The 7,368-nt window shown below is 50.3% G+C and overlaps 1 pseudogene; it reads left to right on the forward strand.

Moving 5' to 3' along the window:
* The first annotated feature begins 2,672 nt into the window (after positions 1-2,672).
* LOC148093829 (cytochrome c oxidase subunit 5B, mitochondrial-like) lies at positions 2,673-3,866 on the forward strand (annotated as a pseudogene).
* Positions 3,867-7,368: the final 3,502 nt, after the last annotated feature.

Raw genomic sequence — 7,368 nt, forward strand, 5'->3', positions numbered from 1 at the left:
AGTTGGAAGTGGTCACCCCTGGGGAATAGGATAAGACTGGGAGAAAGGCCAGCGGGACTTCTGTGTTTGTTACAAGCCCTTTAGAACTACTTGATTTTTAAGCTATGTGTATTATCATCATAAAAATAAATATTAATTTTATAAAGCAGCTATCAAAGGAAGTGTTACATCGTCCACCACAGTATGCCTATGGTACTCTGTGTGAACTCAAAGGAGCAGGGGGGTTCTCCATTCTCCTCCCCTCCCGGGTGGGCATTACTCATCAGCTCAGCCCACTTCCTCCCAGATGCAATCTCTCCACCTCCTCCTGTTCCATCAGCTGTGGACAGGATGTCTATACTCCAGCTCTACTTAACTGTCAGTTTCCAGGTCATGTCTTTGGAAGTTTGTACGCACTGTGTCCTCTACCTGGAAGGTTACTCTTTCCAACTCTACTCTCACCCCAACAGATTAATGATGGTTTATACTTTAGGCCTTACCTTAGATAACACTTCCTCCATAGCCATCCTCCTTCCCAACCTGATCAGGACAAAAATGCACCTCCCCTGTGCTTTCATACAGCTGTGCTTCCCATCGTATGAAATGCCCCTCACTTGTTCAGCTTTCCTGCTAGACTATAAGCTCTATGAGGGCAGGAGCCTGTCTTATTCAATTTAGCCTCAGGACAAGGCCTGGAACATGGTGAAATAGTCAATGATCATGCAAATGGCTAAACACAGGGCTTAATAAATATTAGAATGAGTGAATTAATGATTCAAAAAAAATTCAGGCCTCTGTCTCCATCCAAAACCTGCCTCCCTTCTGCCATCTCCATTCTGTCTACTCCCTTCTGCCATCTCCATTCTGTCCTACAAGGTCATACTTTTCAGACAAGTTGGCTATGGCCTCAACTGCAGTCTATGTACTCACTCCTGCCTCGCTCTATAAAGAAGCCAAGGCCCCTTCATATGATCAGGGGCAGCTCCAGTAGAGACTGTCCATCTGTGTTTGCACTAGAATGGCGTAAGCAGGTTAGGGACTGTCTGCCCAGCTGGGAAGAAAATCAATACCCTTTTAGTTTCCCTTAGCAGACCCAAAGTACAGCTCTGAGAGGTTTGGGACCCAAGCTAAATGGAGGGGACACGGTTCGCTCTGGCTTTGGCCTGCCCAACAACGTTAAATTTTGGCCTAAACTGAGCGACTGGCTCTACTCAGCTTTCTCACCTCCCTGTCCACGTTGCAGGCCAACAGCTGAGATTCTATCCCTTGGAGCTGGCAGGCCTTGGTGACTCCAGGCCGGTGTCTTCCACTGGAAAGGTATGCAGCCCTTGCCTGGGGTGCGGGGAGGACTGGAGGCAAGAAGCCTGAGCGGTAGGCAAGGGCCAGACACACAGTAGGCGCTGGAGGGTAAAAACCCACCGTGCGTCACTCCCACAGCTCTAGAGGCCAACACGAATCTGGTCTCCTGGAGGCCTGGGCAGAAGTGACCAGAGTTTGCATCGCTGGAAAAGCCTCCGAGTCGCCGGCCGGGGTCAGGGGCTTCCTGTCGCCCCACCCCCACCTCGCCACGTGACCTCAAAGAGCCGCCGGGGTTTGGAATGCGGCGACCTAAGCTGCGCCCCGGAGCTGCCGCTGAGCTGCGGGGGGAGAGGGAGCGGCCGCACCCGGCGGGGGCCCTGGAGGGTGGGGGTGGGGCAAGGAGGGCCCTTCTCTCCTTTCCCCACCGCGCCAGCAGGGGTAGCGAGGGAAGGGGAGGTTTGGCTTCGTCCAGGGAACCTGTAAGTACGGGCCGAGAAACTCGATCCGCTGCTGTAGCTTCCCTATTTAGGAGAAGGGCCGGAGCCAAACGATTAGTGGCTGCTAGGGGCGCAGGTCACGTGACTGCCCACGACTCGGTGGGGGAGGGGGAGGCTGTGCTCCTGTGGAACCAGGATCCAGGGAGGAGGGAACCCCAGACAGGCCCGCTGGCTCCCGCCCCAAATAGTTCCACTCGTCCCTATCTTACAGCCTGGCGCATTGTCCGTGGGATGGGAGGTCGAAGGTGTGCCCTGCTGCGAGTGCGTGCACCCCACGCGCCCTTTCTGAACCCCTGGGTGAGGTCTGTCGGTCGTTTTCACAAAGCCCTGGTTAGATAGGACGGGGCTCCCGTACCTGTGGTGGTGGCCAGGCCGCGAGGCTCAGCCCCGGGTCTGGAACTCCCCCGTCCTGGGTGGTGGAGAAAGTGCTTAGGAGGCTGGCATTGCACCTCCCAGACTCCCTGCCTCAGTGGCCCAGGAGATCAGCAATGCCCAGAGAGGAAGGTGCCTGCTGGGACTGCCTTCCAACAGAGCCTACTGTATGCCAGGCCCTGTCAAAGGCATGAGAGAGGTGTGTGGGGGGGAAGACAGTCCCTGCCCTCAAGGAGCTGACAGAGGAGTGGGGGGAACAGTCAAGGAAACCAGAAAGAAAATAGGGGAGCACAGAGGAGCACCTAAGTCAGGCTGGGACCTGGCACTTGAATCATATATTAAAGGGTGAGGAGTCATCACACGAGGGGGAAGGGCATCCCAGCAGAGAGAATTGCCTGTGCAAAAATGTGGAGGCACAGGGCATCAAAGAGTCCCTGGTGCTTAGTACTTCTAGAAAGAAAGTTTTAAGTTTAGGGAAGAGGCCGCCTGCCTCTGGAGCCTGTCCTGGAAGTGCTGCTGTTGTAGATGGCTTCAAGGTTACTTTGTGGAGCTGGAGCGCTGGTTGTGCAGGCCCTGGGGGCCCACGGTCCCAAAGGGGTGGCCGCTGCTTCTAGAGGTGGTGTTCCTACTGATGGCCAGGAGACTGGGCTGGAGTGGGAGGCTATGATGGCTGCATGGAAGATACTGGACCTATGTAATGTGCTAGCCCCAAAGGCAGCTTTGGGCACCAAGACAGACCCGAATTCAGTCCCCTCTGTTACTGGAGAGATGGTGAGGAGACCTTAGTTCTTGCCTTCTTGAGGAAAATATTTCAATCAAGAGACAGTGTAGAAAAGAAAGCAAGAATTTATTGACTGCAGCATAAATATACTTAGGACGGTGAGACAAGGAAGGGCATAGAAGAAGTAAGAGGAGAGCCTAGGCTGGGCTGCCCTGGCTCACTGGGCAGTCAGAGAGACAAGGGGGCCTTGGGGACAGGTTCAGGGGGTAAGCCTGGGAGAAGCTGCCGTTGCCCATTGCTCCCCTGGCTGTAAGTCGCATGGGGTCCCTTCGGAGGAAAGAAGAGGGAAGGTGGCAGCACTGGCTTGCTCCCCTAGTGGGGAGAGCATGAGGGGTCCTTTGTCCTGAGCCTATTTTTCTCTTGCAGGTGGAACCCTTAGGGGAGGTCTCAGGCGAGTATATCAATGGAATATTCATCCACTTTCCAGGTGTGCTCTTCCAGGGTCATGGTCTCCACTGATTGGTCTGTGGCAAAGCAGGGTGTTATTAGTCAATGCAGCTGGTCCTGAGGCAGCCACTGCCTGGCTTGTCTGGTTTTGCTGCTTTTCTGGGCCTGGAGCTGAAATACAACTGAGGCCTAGATGTTATCTTTAGGGAGGAATAGGTCAAGGGGTCTAAAACCACGTGACCAGCAATATGCTAGGGGAGCAAAGGCCATCCTGGTGGTGAGGCTCTTGTTTTCCCAGTTTTGCCCCTTGGTGGGCAACCAGGGCTTTCTGCACTGATGAGCTTCTGTACCTGGCCCAACGTCCTTGCTCTGCTATTGTCTGCCTAACTACCTATATAGCATCTTTCAGCACCAACAAATCAGTAGCGGGCTGCATGTGTGAAGAAGATAACAGTGCTGTCATCTGTTTCTGGCTTCACAAAGGCGAAACCTAGCAATGCCCTAACTGTGGAACCCATTATAAGCTGGTGCTCCACCAGTTGCCCCACTGAGCCCCTGCACTAACTCATTCAAAACACTAGCCATTGCTTTGGCTCCCCCCCCCCAAAAAAAAGTGTGGGGAAGGGGTGGGACATGGGGTGGGTAAGCCAACAGGAGCCAGAGCTGGCATCTGAGCTTGGTCCTGAAAGTCTTGGGGGAACTGCTGAATCATTCCTTACAGACAGGGCCAGATTTGCATCTCCTAGGAGGGCTGGGGATGGATTTGGATTTGGGACCTAGAGAAGCAGAGGTTGATTAGGAGCCTGTGGCCAGCCTCCCCTCAGATAGTAGCAGTGGAAATGGAAAGAGTGAAAAGGCTACACAAATACTTGTGAGGGAAAGAGCCACTGGTCTTCAGGGCAGATTGGGGGATGGTTATGAGCAGGCAGGAAGAGTCTTGAGTGGCCTCAGGGTTTTGGCTTGGGGAACTGGGCAGATGATGGATGCAGAAGGACCAGGTTTGGAGGAAAGGCTGATGATGTGATATTTATTAAACACTTCCAGTGTTTCAGGCGCTCGCTCATTAAATGAGATATATTATCTCCTTGAATCCTCACAATAACCTATGAAGTAGGTACTACTATTATCCACATTTTAATATGAGGAAACTAAATCAAGAGGTTAAGTAACTAAGTAGTAGGGATGCGATGGATGAGCAGGCCTGCACCTTGCAGAATGCAGTATCCCAAATCTGAGCCCTAGTGAGATTTCCCAGGCTACTCTACAGAGAAGCTTCTACCTATTTCCACAGGCTTCTCCCTTCCTCCCTAGCCCCAGCATCTGGTACCCCCATAGCTCTTCAGTCACTGTCACCTGGTCTCCTTCCCTCAACCCATCCCACCTCACCCCCTGCATCTTGCCCTGTGCAGCCAGGATGGAACCAAGGAACCACACAAGCCTCATGACAGGAAGGCACAGGGCTCCAGACGATGGAGCTGAGACCCCACCTTCCCAATTACAATACAAAACAGAAGTGAGACTGCAGGAACAATCAGAGAAACCAAGAAAATGGATGTTTTCCATTTGTAACAAAAATTCTTTTAATTTTAATGGAACATTTCAACAGCACCATAAGGTTATGAAAGGTCTCCATCAGCTCAACGCTGACAGTGTTTTAGAGTAAACATGCAATTCACAGAGGAAGTTTCTCCAGCTCTGCTTCCCTTTCCCAAACCTTGGCTCAGGAACACCCAGTCCAACTGGAGTATACATGGGTGACAGACAGGGACTGCCACTCCTTTGAGCCCCACCCTCACCACCCCACTTTTTGCACTGAGGTGGGGGAAGGGTACTGTTTCCAAATTGCCTCTCAGCAGTTGAGGAAAAGGTGAGGTAAAGGAATGCAACAGATAGGTGACCAGAGAGGGTCCATAGCTTTCTCTTAGGAGAGCTGTTAGGCCTAGAGAGCCCTGGCTTCAGCTATCACCCTTGAACCTAACTAACCAGCCTACCCAAAGTCACACAGCCAGCAACTGCCCCAGGGCCTGGAGGCAGGAGGTTATTTTAAAGACTGTTTTAGGCAGAAGTTAGAATGTCCACTTGCCTCCCACCTCCCTCATCCTCTTAACTATAAGAAAGAGGCCCATCATGACCCCAAACAGCTTTCTGTCATGGAGACCCATAATCTGGGGACAGGGCAGTGAGATGCACATGCCATCAAGAGCCCCTACCTATCTGGGTTTTGGGGTTCCAGGCTCCAGTAAAGCTGTCACTGCCTTTATAGTTTCTGGAGGTACAGAGGTCGACACCAGGCCTCTCAGACCTTCCCTCATCTAATACCCCCCACCCTCCACCCCCACCCTGGGTTCTATTCACAGCCTGTGCCTAAGGTCTTAGAAGAGTTTCTGTCTGCTTTCTTATACATAAACCTTTCTTTGACCTCAAAGCAAGAGGTACTTGAGGGCCATCTCCTCTGCACCTTTCAGGAACAGCTAGAGCTCCCCATACGGTATCCACAGCAAACAGGAGATGAAAGCAGTGTTGTTCCAACTGTAGATCACAACCTGGAAGTGGATCATGAAATCAATTTAGAGGGTTACGGCCAGCACCTTAAAAAAATGAAATAGATTACAATAAATACAATAGAAAATATCAGGGTGTGTCCATATTGCAAGGATAAATATTGTCCCCATGAAACTTATTTCAAGTACTTCACAATATAAAATGGGTTTCTTGCTGTGGATCACTGGACAAAAAAACACTGGTTAAAACATAGAATCAAGACTCATACAATAAGTACATAAAGGCAGCCTGCTCTGTGTCAGGCACTATGCTAGGCACAGGAGACCCAATAATGAATAATACAATCTCTAGTCTCAATCCATTTTCTGGTTGGGAGGCCAATAAGCAAGCTAACAGTTGCAAGACCTGATGCTTAGTGCTTTGAGAGAGTATGTGGGGAGCTATAAAGCCGGGATGTGAGAGTGGGTATCTAAGAGAGCTTCCCAGAGGAGGTGATGCAGTCAGAGTTAGTAAGAAAAGACAGTAACTAGGATCTCCTCCATCCTATAGATAGGAAAGGAAGTATGGTCAAATGTCAAGAGTTCTAGTCTTCAAGTCTAAAGACAACTTCTAGTTCTGCCTTTTCTTCTTAACAAGCTGTGAGACCTTAGGTGAGTCCATTAAACTTTCCAGACCCTGTTCCCTCATCTACAAAATGGGCATTTCCTCTCTTAACCCTAAAGAAGAGATCATATGAGACAGATAATGTATGTGAAAGTATTTTGTAAACTACAAAATAGGGAGGGATTGCTTCTGTGGATGAGGAAATGGAAATGTAGAGAGGTGAAGTGTCCTGCCTAACACTATATAGCTCTGGGTAGCACATCTCCCTCAAAACCCTGCTCTTGCCTTCACTCCTCTGCCTCCCACTGCAACTGAGCTACCTTTCAAGAGGGTGGGGGCAGGACCCAAAAAGGCCCCTTAGCAACCTATTGAAGATTTACCTTAAGAAGTCTATTGTTTTAATAATGATGGGAGGTAAATTAATATGTGAGAATTACCCCCTTTCCACTTCTGTTAATGAATTGGGATGTACCCAAACTCAGCTTTTAAAGTTACATAAGCATCATTCAGATCCTCTGTAACAGCTTTGATTTTGGGAAAACAGCATTTCCATTAAAATGGTGTTATGTAAAAAGGTTTTTGTGTATGTATGTGTAGGAACAAGCACACATGAGTACTGTTAAGGCACACAAAAACATACACCGGAGGGGAGCAGGTATTTGACAGTACCTGGCTAGTTAAGATGTGACTTACTTGTCTTCCCACCCCCAGTGAAACCTAGCGTATGCTGCTGGGCAATGGGAACTGCAGCAGGAAAGGCCATCAGCTGCCTCCACTCCCCAGGGACCAGAAAAGTCCTGACCTTCTTAGAAGCTCCTTCGTTGGCAGGGTGAGTTCCATTGAATCATAGACTGTTAGGGTTGGAAGTAGCTCAGAAGTCACCAAGTGCAACCTCACTCTACATCACTCTTGCCAGCCTTGACTTTAACTGTTCCCTTCCTTGGAAAG

The sequence above is a fragment of the Miniopterus natalensis genome, chromosome 2 (assembly GCF_054644295.1).
Source record: "Miniopterus natalensis isolate mMinNat1 chromosome 2, mMinNat1.hap1, whole genome shotgun sequence".
Lineage (NCBI taxonomy): Eukaryota > Metazoa > Chordata > Mammalia > Chiroptera > Miniopteridae > Miniopterus > Miniopterus natalensis.